This window comes from Macaca nemestrina, chromosome 15 (assembly GCF_043159975.1).
Source record: "Macaca nemestrina isolate mMacNem1 chromosome 15, mMacNem.hap1, whole genome shotgun sequence".
Classification (NCBI taxonomy): Eukaryota; Metazoa; Chordata; class Mammalia; order Primates; family Cercopithecidae; genus Macaca; species Macaca nemestrina.
In genome coordinates this window covers 47,217,333-47,233,871 of record NC_092139.1, presented here as the reverse complement: position 1 = coordinate 47,233,871, position 16,539 = coordinate 47,217,333, and the positions used below count along the sequence as shown (strand labels likewise).

General features: G+C 37.9%; 1 protein-coding gene across 19 annotated transcripts in view; it reads left to right on the top strand.

The window, feature by feature from the left end:
• The window catches only part of LOC105481498 (taspase 1), a 441,844-nt gene that overhangs the window by 38,631 nt on the left and 386,674 nt on the right, over positions 1-16,539 (top strand). The window contains exon 1 of one of the 19 annotated variants that reach the window (XM_071079683.1): positions 471-494. The exons of 17 other annotated variants lie outside the window; for them this stretch is intronic. The gene's annotated coding sequence lies outside the window, so the exon portion shown is untranslated. Of the gene's footprint in view, positions 1-470; positions 495-4,433; positions 4,529-16,539 lie in introns of those variants that run through there. One more of the 19 variants, XM_011741121.3, reaches the window with a different exon arrangement.

The window sequence follows — 16,539 nt, the reverse complement described above, 5'->3', positions numbered from 1 at the left end:
TAAGGGGCAAGTTAGTATATAGGCTGATTAGTTTATGTCAAGTAATAGGCATACTACTTTTTTGTCAACTTTATTGGAGTATAATTTACATGCAACAAAATTGATCAGTGGTAAGTGTACAATTTAATGAGTTTTGACAAATACATACAGTTGTGTTACCACCAGTACAATCATGATATATAACATTTCCATTACCCTCAAATTTTCCTCATACCTATCCAGTGAATCCTCTTCATCAGTGGCCCCTGGCCACTATAATCTGCTTTTTGTCATGATTGTTCAGTCTTTTCTAGATTTTATTCTAAATAGAATTATACAATTTGTGATCTTTTGTGACTGGCTTCTTTCACGTAATGCTTTTGAGATTCACCCATATTGCTGGGTGTATTAGGAATATATATATGTCTTTATGTAGACTTTATGTGAATTTATGTGAACATATGCTTTCATTTCTCACAGGTAAAATACTTAGGAGTAGAATTGCTGAGTCTGTGGTGAGTGTATGCTTAACTTTAAAGAAAACTGCTAAACAATTTGCCATTTGCGTTCTCACTAGCAATGTATATAATTCATTCAGATTTCCATAGATCTGCAGTTTTGCCAATAGTTAGTTTTGTCAGTCTTTTAAATTTTAGTCATTTTAATGGTTATATAATGGTATCTGGTGGTTTTAATTTGCATTTCCCTAATGACTACTGTTAATGAAATAATTATTTATGACCCTTGTGAAAGGTGGTAAGGCATACTTTTTTCAAGGGAGGAACTATTGTGATAGCTGTAGGAACCACTGCTGTATTAGTTGCTTTTGCATTGCTATAAAGGAATACCTGAGGCTGGATAATTTATAAAGAAAAGAGGTTTATTTGGCTCTTGGCTCTGCAGGCTGTACAAGCATCTGTCATCAGCTCAGCTTCTGGTGAGACCTCAGGAAGTTTAAAATAATGGTGGGAGACAAAGGAGGAGTTGGTATATCACATGGTGAGAGAGGCAGCAAGAAAGAGAGGGAAGAGGTGGCAGGCTGTTTTAAACAACCAGATCTCACATGGACTCATACAGTGAAAACTAACTAATCGCTGTAAGAAGAGCACCAAGCCATTTATGAAGGATCCAGCCCCATGACCCAGATACCTCCTACTAGGCCCACCTCCAACATTGGAGGTCCCATTTCAGCATGAGATTGGAAAGAGACAAAACATCCAGACCATATCAACTGCTATGGGATTTTCCAGTGAGGAAGAGAGATTGGGCTCAATTCTGAATACAGCATAGACAAGTGACAATTTATAGCTAAAAAGCTGGGTGAGTGTCAGTGGATGGAAGATTACCAAGAGGAAACATCACAGGTAAGGGGAGATTCTGGCTAAATCGACATCGACCTAACATAATTCTTGCTGGAGACAGACCACAGTGGTGAGATGTCACTTGGGGGATAGTGGAGAATGAGGAATCTGATTAAATATTGAGGATGACCAGATATCAGGGGTGGGAGTATCTTGTCAGACTGATTTAGCAAGATTCTTATTAAAATTGAACAGTGCAGAGATAAACATGGAAGTCCAAAAGTCTAGCCCAGTTGAAAAATAGTTCAGGGGAATTTGAGTAGAGTTTGGTCAATAAGAGACACTTTATGGCTAATGATGCTAAGTGTGTTTTCATGTGTTATTTGCAATCTGTGTAAAACTGCCCCTTAAAAACTTTGGATTGTCTTACTGCATTGTATGGATTTTTAAAAATAAATTCTGGATAGCAGTCCTTTAAGAGATAATATGTTTTATAAAATCTTTCTTCCAGACTGTGGTTTGATTTTTCTTTAATAAAACTTATTTATTTTCATTTTTTTGAGACACGGTCTTGTTTTGTTTCCCAAGCTGGAGAGTGGTGGCATGATCATGGCTCACTGCAGCCTCCACCTCCCAGGCTCCCACCTCAGCCTCCAGGGTAGCTGGGACTACATGCTTGTACCACCATGCTTGGCAAATTTTTGTATATATATATATATATATATTTTTTTTTTTTGTAGAGACTGAGTTTCATCATTTTTCTCAGACTGGTCTTGAACTGCTGGATTCAAGCTGTCTGCCCCCCTCGGCTTCCTAGAGTGTTGGGATTAGATGTGAGTCACCGTGCCTGGCCCATTTTTCTTTTTCTGAGATGGAGTCTCACTTTATCTCCCAGGCTAGAGTGCAGTGGCGTGATCTCAGGTCACTGCAACCTCCACATTCCGAGTTCAAGCAATTCTCTAGTCTCAGCCTCCAGAGTAGCTGGGATTACAGATGCACGCCACCATGCCCAGCTGCTTTTTGTATTTTTAGTAGAGACGGGGTTTTACCGTGTTGACCAGGCTGGTCTTGAACTCCTGACCTCAGGTGATCCACCTGCCTCGGCCTCCCAAAGTGCTGGGATTACAGGCATGAGCCACTGTGCCTGGCCCCATTTTTCTTTAATAAACTTATTTTATAACAGTTTAAAGATTTACAAAACAATTGTGAAGATATTTTAGAGCAGGGATTCGTAACCCCAGGGTCCCGAACCGGTATCAGTCTGTGGCTTGTTAGGAACTGGGCCACACAGTAGGAGGTGAGTGGTGGGTGAGTGAGCATTACCGCCTGAGCTCTGCTTCCTGTCAGATCAGCAGTGGCATTAGATTCTCATAGCAGCAGAAGCCCTATTGTGAACTGCGCATATGAGGGACCTAGGTTGCACGCTCTTTATGAGAATCTAATTCTTGATGATCTGCGGTGGAATAGTTTCATTCTAAAACCATTCCCCACCCATCCATGGAAAAATTGTCTTCCATGAAACTGGTTTCAGTGGTGCCAAAAAGGTTAGGGACCTCTGGTTTAGAGAATTCTCATATGCTAATATCCAGTTTCCCTAATTAGCATCTTAATTAGCAGGTACATTTGTCGTAATTAATGAACCTATAGTGATACATTATTAACTGACATCCATACTTCATTCATATTTTCTTAGTTTTTGCCTAATGTCTTTTTTCTCTTCCAGGATTCCATCCAGGATACCACATTACATTTTTAGTAGTCATGTTTCTAGGATTCTCTTGGCTGTGACAGTTTCTCAGACTTTCCTTGTTTTTTGTGACCATAACCTTCTTGAGGAGTACTAGTCCAGTGTTTTGTGGAGTGTCCCTCAATTAAGATTTGTATGATATTTTTGTCATGATTACAATGGGGTTATGGGGTTTTAGGTGGAAGGGCTTAGAGATAAATTTTCATTCTCGTCATATGATATCAAGGGTACATATTATGACCATGACTTATTGCTGTTGATGTTGACTTCTGTCACATGCCTTACACAGTGTAGTGTTTGCTGGGTTTTTCCACAGTAAAGGTATTCTTTACTCACCCTACACATTTACTGTATTCTTCAGAAAGAAGTCAGTATACATACCTCACACTTAAGGAATGGAGAGTTATGCTTCACCTTTTTGAGCATGGAATAGCTAATATTTTTGGAATTCTTTTGCAAAAATTTTCTTTTTCCTCCTATTTATTTATTCATTCATTCAGTAATGAATCTATATCAGTATGGACTCATGGATATTTTATCCTTTTAGTTGTAGTCTAATACTGCTTTATTTATTTTGTTGCTCAAATTGTTTCTGCTTTGGCCATTGGGAGCTCTTTCAGTTGGCCCTTGTGGCCCTTTGGTATATCCCCATCATTGTGAGTTCTTTTTTTTAATTTTTGAACACTTCCTTACTTTCCGGTAGTATAAGATGCTCCAGGCTTATTTCTTTTTTTTTTTCTTTTGAGAGTGTCTCACTCTGTTGCCCAGGCTGGTGGAGTGCAGTGGCATGATCACAGCTCACTGCAACCTCAGCCTCCCAGGCTCAAGCCATCCTCCCACCTCAGCCTCTCAGTAGCTGGGACTACAGGTGCCTGCCATCACACCTGGTTAATTTTTGTATTTTTTTTTTTTTTTTTTTAGAGATGAGGTTTCACTGTGTTTCCCAGGCTGGTCTGGAACTCCTGAGCTCAAGTGATTCTCCTGCCTGGGCCTCCCAGAGTGTTGGGATTACAGGCGTGAGCCACCACACCTGGCCAGGCTTACCTTGTACATTTCTTGCCTCAGTCCTAGAATCATCCATTTCTCCAAGTAATACTTTTACCTTATTGGAGAACAGTATTAGAATCCAAGGCTTGGGTGCTAGGTGTGCTCATTGGAGTATCATTGTTTATGGGGCCTCTCAGCTGACAGAGCAAGGAAATACATGTTTTTGTACTAACCTATGTATATATGTATGTGTGCATATACATACACATATTTATGTATATGTATAATGGCTTGCTTTTTCTTAATAATTGCTTTTTAACAGTAAAAAAGTAATTAATAAAATTCAATTATTTTTTCTTGTATAATTTATGTTTTTCTGTGTAAGAAATCCTTGCCTAATGTAAGGTCACAATACTTTATCCTATTTTTTCTTTTACAGTGTTTATAGTTTTAACCCCTACATGTAGGTGTATGGTCCTTTTCAAAAAGAATTTTTCCTGAATTCTAGTGTGAGGTAAATGTCTTTTATTTCCTTTGTATATTTTTCTAGTACAATTTCTTGAAAATATTATTCTTTTTCCATTGAATTGCCTTGCCACCTTTAGCAAAAATTGACTATTTCTCTGTGTGTCTATTTCTGGACTCTATTCCATCTCTTTCATCTATATATGTAAATTTATGTCAATACCACACTCTTGAAATCTTGAATCAGGCAATGTGAGTCCCTACATTTCTTTTCCAGAGATTTCTTTGCTATCCTGGTTTCTCTGCGTTTACATAAGTATTTTAAAACTGACTTGTCAACCTTTACAAGAAGAGAAAGACTGTTGGAATTTATATTGGGATTATATTAATATCGGAATTTATATTGTGTTGAACCTGTTGATCAATTTAATAATACTGAATTTTCCAGTTCATGAACATAGTATTTATTTCCATTTATTGAGATTTAAAAAATATCTCTCAAGATTATTTTGTGGTTTCCAGTGTACAGATCTTGTATATATTATGTTTATTCCCAAGTATTTCATGTTTTGATGCTATGATAATCGGTATTAAAAACATTTAATTTCCAATAGTTTGTTGCTACCATATAGAAAAAGTTTTTGTTTATATATTGATCTTGTAGCCTATGAGCTTACTAACTCAGTGATTCACTTAGCTTGTTTTTAAAATATAGACAAACAGATATAGGAATAACTGTTTGTTTTTCATAAATAAGTTTTTATGTGGTTGAGAAAGTATCCTTCTATTCCTTGTTTTCCAGGATCTTTTTTTTCTTTTTTTAAATCATGAATGGATGTTGGATTTAATTAGCCTCTTTATCTGTATCTACTGAGATGATCATATGGTTTTTCCCTTTTTCTCTTAATATGGTGAATTACATTGATTTTTTAAAAAATTATACTTTAAGATCTAGAGTACATGTGCACAACATGCAGGTTTGTTACATAGGTATACATGTGCCATGTTGGTTTGCTGCACCCATCAACTCGTCATTTACATTAGATATTTATCCTAATGCTATCCCTCCCCTAGTCCCCCACCGCCTGACAGGCTCTGATGTGTGATGTTCCCCGCCCTGTGTCCAAGTGTTTCATTGTTCAGTTCCCACCTATGAGTGAGAAAATGGTGTGTTTGGTTTTCTGTCCCTGTCATAGTTTGTGAGAATGATGGTTTCCAGCTTCATCCATGTCCCTGGATGAACTCAGTCTTTTTTATGGTTGCATAGAATTCCATGGTGTATATGTGCCACATTTTCTTAATTCAGTCTATCATTGATGGACATTTGGGCTGGTTCCAAGTCTTTGCTACTGTGAATAGTGCCAAAATAAACATACGTGTGCAGGTGTCTTTATAGTAGCATTATTTATAATCCTTTGGGTATATACCCAGTAATGGGATCACTGGGTCAAATGGTCTTTCTAGTTCTAGATCCTTGAGGAATCGCCACACTGTCTTCCACAGTAGTTGAACTAATCTACCTTCCCACCAACAGTTTAAAAGTGTTCCTGTTTCTCCACATCCTCTCTAGCTTGTGTTCTAATTGGTGTGAGATGGTATCTCATTGTGGTTTCGATTTGCATTTCTCTGATGATTAGAGATGATGAGCATTTTTTCATGTGTCTGTTGGCTGCATAAATGTCTTCTTTTGAGAAGTGTCTGTTCATAGCCTTTGCTCACTTCTTGATGGGGTTTTTTCTTGTAAATTTGTTTAAGTTCTTTGTAGATTCTGGATATAAGCCCTTTGTCGGATGGGTAGATTGCAAAAATTTTCTCCCATTTTGTAGTTGGCCTGTTCGCTCTGATGGCAGTTTCTTTTGCTGTGCAGAAGCTTTTTAGTTTAATTAGATCCCATTTGTCAATTTTGGCTTTTGTTGCCATTGCTTTTGGTGTTTTAGTCATGAAGTCCTTGCCCATGCCTATGTCCTGAATAGTATTGCCTAGGTTTTCTTCTAGGGTTTTTATAGTTTTAGGTCTAACATTTAAGTCTTTAATCCATCTTGAATTAATTTTTGTATAAGGTGTAAGGAAGGGATCCAGTTTCAGCTTTCTACATGTGGCTAGCCAGTTTTCCCAGCACCATTTTTTAAAAAGGGAATCCTTTCCCCATTTCTTGTTTTTGTCAGGTTTGTCAAAGATCAGATGGCTGTAGATGTGTGGTATTATTTCTGAGGGCTCTGTTCTGTTCCATTGGTCTATATCTCTGTTTTGGTACCCGTACCATGCTGTTTTGGTTACTGTAGCCTTATAGTATAGTTTGAAGTCAGATAGTGTGATGCCTCCAGCTTTATTCTTTTTGCTTAGGATTGTCTAGGCAATGTGGGCTCTTTTTCAGTTCCATATGAACTCTAAAGTAGTTTTTTCCAATTCTGTGAAGAAAGTCGTTGGTAGCTTGACGGGGATGGCATTGACTCTGTGAATTACCTTGGGCAGTAAGGCCATTTTTCATGATATTGATTCTTCCTATCCATGAGCATGGAATGTTCTTCGATTTGTCTGTGTCCTCTTTTATTTCGTTAAGCAGTGGTTTGTAGTTCTCCTTGAAGAGGTCCTTCACATCCCTTGTAAGTTGGATTCCTAGGTATTTTATTCTCTTTGTAGCAATGGAGAATGGGAGTTCGCTCATGATTTTGCTCTCTATTTGTCTGTTATTGGTGTATAGGAATGCTTGTGATTTTTGCCCATTGATTCTGTATCCTGAGACTTTGCTGATGTTGCTTATCAGCTTAAGGAGATTTTGTACTGTGATGATGGGGTTTTCTAAATATACAATCATGTTATCTGCAAACAGGGACAATTTGACTTCCTTTTTTCCTAATTGAATACCCTTAATTTTTTTCTCTTGCCTGATTGCCCTGGCCAGAACTTCCAACACTATGTTGAATAGGAGTGGTGAGAGAGGGCATCCTTGTCTCGTGCCAGGTTTCAAAGGGAATGCTTCCAGTTTTTGCCCATTCAGTATAATATTGACTGTGAGTTTGTCATAAATAGCTCTTATTATTTTGAGATACGTTCCATCAATTCTTCGTTGAGAGATTTTAGCATGAAGGGCTGTTGGATTTTGTCAAAGGCCTTTTCTGCATCGATTGAGATAATCATGTGGTTTTTGTTGTTGGTTCTATTTATGTGATGGATTATGTTTATTGATTTGCGTATGTTGAAGCAGCCTTGCATCCCAGGGATGAAGCCCACTTGATCGTGATGGATAAGCTTTTTGATGTGGTGCTGGATTTGCTTTGCCAGTATTTCGTTGAGGATTTTTGCATCGATGTTCATCAAGGTTATTGATCTAAAATTCTCTTTTTCTGTTGTGTCTCTACCACACTTTGGTCAATCAGGATGATGCTGGCCTCATAAAATGAGTTAGGGAGGATTCCCTCTTTTTCTATTGATCGGAATAGTTTCAGAAGGAATGGTACCAGCTCCTCTTTGTACCTCTGGTAGAATTTGGCTGTGAATCCATCTGGTCCTGGACTTTTTTTGGTTGGTAGGCTATTAATTATTGCCTCAATTTCAGAGCCTCTTATTGTTCTGTTCAGAGATTAAACTTCTTCCTGGTTTAGTCTTGGGAGGGTGTATGTGTCCAGGAATTTATCCATTTCTTCTAGATTTTCTAGTTTATTTGCATAGAGTTGTTTATAGTATTCTCTGATGGTAGTTTGTATTTCTGTGGGGTCAGTGGTGATATCCCCTTTGTAATTTTTTGTTGCATCTATTTGATTCTTCTCATTTTTCTTCTTTATTAGTCTCGCTAGTGGTCTATTTTGTTGATCTTTTCAAAAAACCAGCTCCTGGATTCACTGTTTTTTTTTTTGAAGGTTTTTTTGTGTCTCTATCTCCTTCACTTCTGCTCTCATCTTAGTTATTTCTTGCCTTCTGATAGTTTTTGAATTTGTTTGCTCTTGCTTCTCTAGTTCTTTTAATCGTGATGTTAGGGTGTCGATTTTAGATTTTTCCTGCTTTCTCTTGTGGGCATTTAGTGTTATAAATTTCCCTCTACATACTACTTTAAATGTGTCACCAGAGATTCTGGTACGTTGTGTCTTTGTTCTCATTGGTTTCAAAGAACATCTTTATTTCTGCCTTCATTTCGTTATTTACTCAGTAGTCATTCAGGAGCAGGTTGTTCAATTTCCATGTAGTTGTGTGGTTTTGAGTGAGTTTCTTAATCCTGAGTTCTAATTTGATTGCACTGTGGTCTGAGAGACAGTTTGTTGTGATTTCTGTTCTTTTACATTTGCTGAGGAGTCCTTTACTTCCAATTATGTGGTCAATTTTAGAATAAGTGTGATGTGGTGCTGAGAAGAATGTGTATTCTGTTGATTTGGGGTGGAGAGTTCTTTAGGTGTCTATTAGGTCTGCTTGGTGCAGAACTAAGTTTAAGTCCTGGATATCCTTGTTAACCTTCTGTCTCATTGATCTGTCTAATACTGACAGTGGGATGTTAAAGTCTTCCATTGTTATTGTGTGGGAGTCTAAATCTCTTTTGAGATCTCTCAGGACTTGCTTTATGAATCTGGGTGCTCCTGTATTTGGTGCATATATATTTAGGATAGTTAGCTCTGCTTGTTGAATTGATCCCTTTACCTTTATGCAATGGCTTTCTTTGTCTCTTTTGATCTTTGTTAGTTTAAAGCCTGTTTATTAGAGACTAGGATTGCAATCCCTGCTTTTTTTTTTGCTTTCTGTTTGCTTGGTAGATCTTCCGCCATCCCTTTATTTTGAGCCTATGTGTGTCTCTGCACGTGAGATGGGTCTCCTGAATACAGCACACTGATGGGTCTTGACTCTTTATCCAGTTTGCCAGTCTGTGTCTTTTAACTGGGGCATTTAGTCCATTTACATTTAAGGTTAATATTGTGACGTGTGAATTTGATCCTGTCATTATGATGTTAGCTGGTTATTTTGCCTATTAATTGATACAGTTTCTTCATAGCATCGATAGTTTTTACAATTTGGCATGTTTTTGCAGTGGCTGGTGCCGGTTGTTCCTTTCTATGCTTAATGCTTCCTTCAGGAGCTCTTGTAAGGCAGGCCTGGTGGTGACAGAATCTCTCAGCATTTGCTTGTCTGTAAAGGATTTTATTTCTCCTTCGCTTATGAAGCTTAGTTTGGCTGGATACGAAATTCTGGGTTGAAAATTATATTCGTTAAGAATGTTGAATATTGGCCCCCACTCTCTTCTGGCTTATAGGGTTTCTGCTGAGAGACCCACTTTTAGTCTGATGGGCTTCCCTTTTTGGGTAACCTGACCTTTCTCTCTGGCTGCCCTTAATATTTTTTCCTTCATTTCAACCTTGGTGAATCTGACAGTTTTGTGTCTTGAAGTTGCTCTTCTCGAGGAGTATCTTTGTGGTGTTCTTTGTATTTCCTGAATTTGAATGTTGGCCTACCTTGCGAGGTTGGGGAAGTTTTCGTGGATCTTCAGGGTATCTTCAGGATAGTTGAGTGTTTTCCTGAAGAGTGTTTTCCAAGTTGGTTCCATTCTCCCTGTCACTTTCAGGTACACCAATCAAATGTAGACTTGGTCTTTTCACATAGTCCCCTATTTCTTGGAGGCTTTGTTTGTTTCTTTTTACTCTTTTTTCTCTATTCTTGTCTTCTCACTTTATTTCATTAATTTGATCTTCAGTCAGTGATATCCTTTTTTCCACTTGATCGAATCAGCTGTTGAAGCTCGTGCATGTGTCACGACATTCTTATGCCATGGTTTTCAGCTTCCTCAGGTTATGTAAGGTCTTTTCTACACTGTTTATTCTAGTTAGCCATTCATCTAACTTTTTTTAAAGGTTTTTAGCTTCTTGCGATGGGTTAGAATATGCTCCTTTAGCTCAGAGAAGTTTGTTATTACCAACCTTCTGAAGCCTACTTCTGTCAGTTCCTCAAAGTCATTGTCCATCCAGCTTTGTTCTGTTGCTGGCGAGGAGCTGTGATCCTTTGGAGGAGAAGAGTTGCTCTGGTTTTTTGAATGTTCAGTTTTTCTGCTCTGGTTTCTCCTCATCTTTGTGGTTTTATCTACCTTTGGTCTTTGATGTTGGTGATCTACAGATGGGATTTTGGTGTGGATGTCCTTTTTGTTGATGTTGATGCTATTTCTTTCTGTTTGTTAGTTTTCCTTCTAACGGTCATGTGCCTCAGCTGCAGGTCTGTTGGAATTTGCTAGAGGTCCACTCCAGACCCTGTTTGCCTGGGTATCACCAGTTGAGGCTGTAGAACAGCAAATACTGCAGAATGGCAAATATGGCTGCCTGATCCTTTCTCTGGAAGCTACGTCTCAGAAGGCACCCACCTGTATGAGGTGTCTTTCAGCCCCTACTGGGAGATGTCTCCCAGTTAGGCTACACGTGGCTCAGGGACTCACTTGAGGAGGCAGTCTGTCTGTTCTCAGAGCTCAAGTGCCATGCTGAGAGAACCACTGCTCTCTTCAGAGCTGTCAGACAAGGACATTTAAGTCTGCAGAAGTTTCTGCTGCCTTTTGTTCAGCCATGCCCTTCCCACAGAGGTGGGGTCTATAGAGGTAGTAGGCCTTGCTAAGCTGTTGTGGTCTCCGCCCAGTTCAAGCTTCCCAGTCACTTCGTTTACCTACTCAAGCCTCAGCAATGGCAGATGCCCCTCCCCGCGCCAGGCTGCAGCCTTGCAGATTGATCTCAGACTGCTGTGCTAGCAGTGAGCAAGGCTCCATGGGTGTGGGACCCACCAAGCCAGGCATGGGAGAGAATCTCCTGGTCTGCCAGTTGCTAAGACTGTGGGAAAAGCACAGTATTTGGTCAGGAGTGTCCCGTTTTTCCAGGTGTAGTCTGTCATGGCTTCCCTTAGCTAGGAAAGGGAAATCCCCTGACTCCTTGTGCTTCCTGGGTGAGGCGATGCCTCACCCTGCTTTGGCTCACCCTCCGTGGCCTCCACCCACTGTCCAACCAGTCTCAGTGACATGAACCAGGTACCTCAGTTGGAAATGCAAAAATCACCCATCTTCTGTGTTGGTCATGTTGGGAGCTACGCCCTGGAGCTGTTCCTATTCAGACATCTTGGAATGGAAGGCAATTTTTTTAAACTGTTAAATCAGCCTTGCATTTCTGGAATAAATGCTACTTGATTATGATGTATTATCATTTTTAAGTTAATTAAGGAAATTCTCTTTTATTCCTAGATTTCTGAGAGTTTTTAACATCGTGAATGGATACTGAATTATTTTTAGGTTGTTTTTGCATTAATTATTGATATGATCATGTGATTTTTCCTAGTCTGTTAATTGATTTTCTAATGTTGGACTAGTCTTGTATTATTGGGATGTATCTCACTTGGCTCTAATCTATTGTTCTTTTTATATATTGCTGAATTACATTTGTTAATATTTTGTTAAGGATTTTTGCACGTATATTCAAGAGGGATGATGTTCCTCATTCTGAAGAAATTTGTAGCATTCAGTGCTTGCTAGAAAAGAAGGAAGATCTGAAATCAGTTATTTAACCTATCATTTTAAGAAACTAGAAAAAGAGAAGAATGTCATCCAAAGTATGCAAAAAGAAAAAACAGTTAAAGATGAGAGTAGAAATCAATGAAATAGAAAACAGAAAGTCAACCAAACCAATAGTTAGGTTAGTTCTTTAAAAGATTAATAAAATTTATCAATATCAAGCCAGACGGATTAGGAATGTAAAAGAAGAGTGAGACATCACTAATATGAGCAATGAGAGAAGGGATGTTTTGATATATTTCTGGTAATATCTTCTAATATGCTTTTACTTTTAGCTATCTGTGCTTTTACAATTAAGGACAGTTTCTTGTAAAGTTTTCTGACAGTCAATGAACCTCTAATTCAAGTCCTTAGACAATTTGAATATAATGTAATTTTTTTTTTTTTTTTGAGACAGAGTTTCGCTTTCATTGACCAAGCTGGAGTGCAGTGGTGCTATGTTGGCTCACTGTAACCTCTGCCTTCTGGTTTCAAGTGATTCTCCTGCCTCAGCCTCCAGAGTAGCTGGGATTACAGGTGCCCACCACCATGCCCAGCTAATTTTTGTATTTTTAGTAGAGACGAGGTTTCACCATGTTGGCCAGGCTGGTCTTGAACTCCTGACCTCGTGATCCCCCTGCCTTGTCCTCCTGAAGTGCTGGGATTACAGGTGTGAGCCATTGTGCCCAGCTGAATTTAATGTAATTGTTGATACGGCTGCATATAAAGTGATCATCTTGTTATTTTCTATTCCTTTCATCTCTACTTTGTTCTTATTTCTTCTTCTTATACTATCTTTTGAGGATTTTAAAAAAATGAACCATTTTTTCCTCCACTTTTATTCTATTAGCTCTACACTTCTTTTATTTTTTAGTAGTTGCCCTACCATTTGCAAAATACACTTTTGGATTATCACAATCTACTTTCAAATTATATTAATATTATAGACCTTCATGTGTAATGTCAGAAGCTTGTAACAATACACTTCCATTCATTCCTCACAATCTTTGTGCTACTTGTGCCCTATAGTTTGCACCTGTATATGTTATAAACCCCATGGTACACTGTTACTATTTTTGCTTTAAACAATTATCATTTGAAGCACTTTGAAAATGAGATAAAAGTTATTTATATCTTCCTACTTATTTAGAGTATTAATCATTTTCATTCTTTTGCATATCCCAGATTTACATGTGGTATCTTTTTTGTTTGATCTGTAGAATATCCTTTAACATTACTTATAGTGTAGGTTTGCTGGTGAAAAATTATCCCAATTTTTGTGTGCCTGAAGAAGTCTTTATTTTGCCTTTATGAAGACATTTTGTAGTTTTCTCAGTTTTTAGTTTGTTTCCTCTCTTAATTCTTTAAAGAGATTACTCCATTGTCTTCTGTCTTGCATTGTTTCTGACCAGAAATCTGCTTTAATATTTTTGTTCATTTTCGCATGTGTCTTTTTGCTCTTGTTGCTGTTAAGATTTTATTACTGGTTTTCAGCATTTTGATTATGATGTACTCTGATGTATTTTTATTCATATTCTTTTATTTGGGGATTGTTGAGCTTCTTGGATTTGTATGTTTATAGTGTTTATTAAGTTTGGATAATTTTTGGCTAATATTTTTACTGTTCATCCACTTTTCTACTTTCATTTGGGACTCCAGTTACATGCATGTTGGATCATTCGATATTTCCCATTCTTCTCCAGTACTGTTTTTTTCCTTTCTTCTCCTCCTCCTTTTTCTTCTTTTTCCTTTTTTCACTTTGTCATTTAATTTGGATAATTTCTATTGCTATATTATTATGTTTATTGCTATTTTCTTCTGCAGTGCCAAATTTACTGTTAACCATTTTCAAATGCCTTTACCTTAAATTATTGTTTGTTTCATCTCTAAAAATTTTAATCTTTTTTTTTTTTTTTTTTTTGAGACGGCGTCTCGCTCTGTCACCCAGGCTGGAGTGCAGTGGCATGATCTCAGCTCACTGCAACCTCCACCTCCCGGGTTCAAGTGATTCTCCTGCCTCAGCCTCCTGAGTAGCTGGGATTACAGGTGAGCACCACCACACCCAGCTAACTTTTGTATTTTTAGTAGAGATGGGATTTCACCATGTTTACCAGGCTAGTCTCGAATGCCTGATGTTGTGATCCTCCTGCCTTGGCCTCCCAAAGTGCTGGGATTACAGGTGTGAGCTGCCGTGCCTGGTCAAAAATTTTTATAGTTTTTTTTTCTTTCCTTCTTTTGCTAATACTTTCATATACCTACCTGAACGTATAGAGTGTGTTTATATAATCTAGTTTAAAATTGTTAGCTAACATTAACGTTGTTAGCTAACATTAAAATTGTTTGCTAGTTTGATCGTTTATGTAATTTCTACGTTTGTTGTTATTATTTGATATTTCCTCTGGTTGTGGGCCATATTATTTTGCTTGCCTGCATGTCCGTACATACTTGCCAACATGTGTTTTTATCTGTACAATTGTGGCCATCCTTGTGGGTTTGAAGTAGTATTTTGTTGTGGGTGTTGATTTGCCTTTTCCTGATGACAAAAGATGTTGAACATTTTTCTTTTTCTTTTTTTTGAGACGGAGTTTCACTGTGTCACCCAGGCTGGAGTGCAGTGGTGCATGATCTTGGCTCACTGCAACCTCTGCCTCCTGGGTTCAAGCGATTCTTGAGCCTCAGCCTCCCGAATAGCTGGGATTACAGGTGCCCACCACCATGCCCAGCTAATTTTTGTATTGTTATTAGAGACAGGGTCTCACCATGTTGGCCAGGCTGGTTTCGAACTCCTGGCCTCAAGTGATCTGCCTGCCTCGGCCTCCCAAAGTGCTGGGATTACAGGTGTGAGCTACCATGCCTGGCCACATTTTTCTGTTTTTAGAATTGGTTTTTACCTATTTATTTTTTAGAGACAGGGTCTCACTTTGTTGCTCAGGCTGGAGTGCAATGGCATGCACATCTTTTCGTGTGCTTGCTGTTGATTTATGTATCTTATTTGGAGAAATGTTAATTCATATTCTTTTCCCATTTTTAAATTGTGTCATCTTTTTGTTTTAGAGTTGTAGAATTTTTAAAAATATATATATTCTGGATATAAACTTCTTATTAGATACATGGGTTGCAATTTTTTTCTTCCATTTTGTTTTTTTTTCCCTATTTTCTTTATGGTGTCCTTTGAAATAAAAGTTTTACATTTTGACGAAGTCCTGTTTACCTAGGTTTTTCTTTGGTTGGTTGTGTTTTTGGTGTCAAATCTAAAACTATTTTGTTACCTAAGGTTATGAACATTCGTTGTTATATTTTCTTTGAAGAGTTACGTATAGTTTTAGCTATTACATATAGGCCTTTGGTCCACTTTGAGTTAACTTTCATACATGGTGTAAGATAGGGGTCCAACTTCATTTTCTTACATATAGATATCTAATTGTCCCAGTACCATTTATTGAAAAGACTATATCTTCTGGCCAGGCGCGGTGGCTCATGCCTGTAATCCCAGCACTTTTGGAGGCCGAGGCGGGTCGATCACAAGGTCAGGAGATCGAGACCATCCTGGCTAACATGGTGAAACCCCTGTCTCTACTAAAAATACAAAAAATTAGCCGGGTATGGTGGTGGGTGCCTGTAGTCCCAGCTACTCGAAAGGCTGAGGCAGGAGAATGGTGTGAACCCGGGAGGTGGAGCTTGCAGTGAGCGGAGATCACGCCACTGCACTCCAGCCTGGGCCACGGAGCAAGACTCCATCTCAAAAAAAAAAAAAAAAAGAGAAACCAAAAAAAAAAAAAATTCTTTATTGAATTGTTGTGGCAACCTTGTTGAGTTGATTGTAAGTATAAGGGTATATTTCTGGATTCTCAGTTCTATTATATCAATTTATATATCTATCCTTAGCTATTTGTCTATATTACACTGTCTTGATTACTTTACTTTTGCAGAAAGTTAAAAACCTAGAAGTGTGAGTCCTTTGGTTCTGTTCTTTTCAACATTGTTTTGGTTATTCCGGGTCTCTTGCATTTCCATATGAATTTTAGGATCAGCCTGTCAGTTTCTGCCAAAAAAGTAGCTAGGATTTGATAAAGGATTATTTTGAATTAGATTGATTTGGGGAGTATTGCATTGTAACAACAGTAAGTCTTCTGGTCCATGTACATAGAATGTTTTTCCACGTGTTTAGGTATTGAATTAAAAATTTTTTCAATGTGTTTTACAGTTTTTAGCATACAAGTCTTATACTTCTTTTAAAAAATGTATTTGTATTTTTTGTTTTTGATGTTATTGTGAGATTTTCTTGATTTCATTTTCAGATTGTTTATTGCTAATATATAAAAATCCAATTGATTTTTGCATATTAATCTTATATCCTGCAACTTTACTAAACTTATTAATTCTAATTTTTTTTAGTGGAGTCTTTAGGATTTTCTGTATACAGGATCATGTTATCTTGAAACAGTTTTACTTATTCCTTTCCAATCTAGATGTTTGTTCGTTCGTTCTCTCTCTCTCTCTCTCTCTCTCTCTCTTTTTGTCTTAATTGTCTGGTTAGATTGTACAGTATATTCGTGACTAGGTACTGA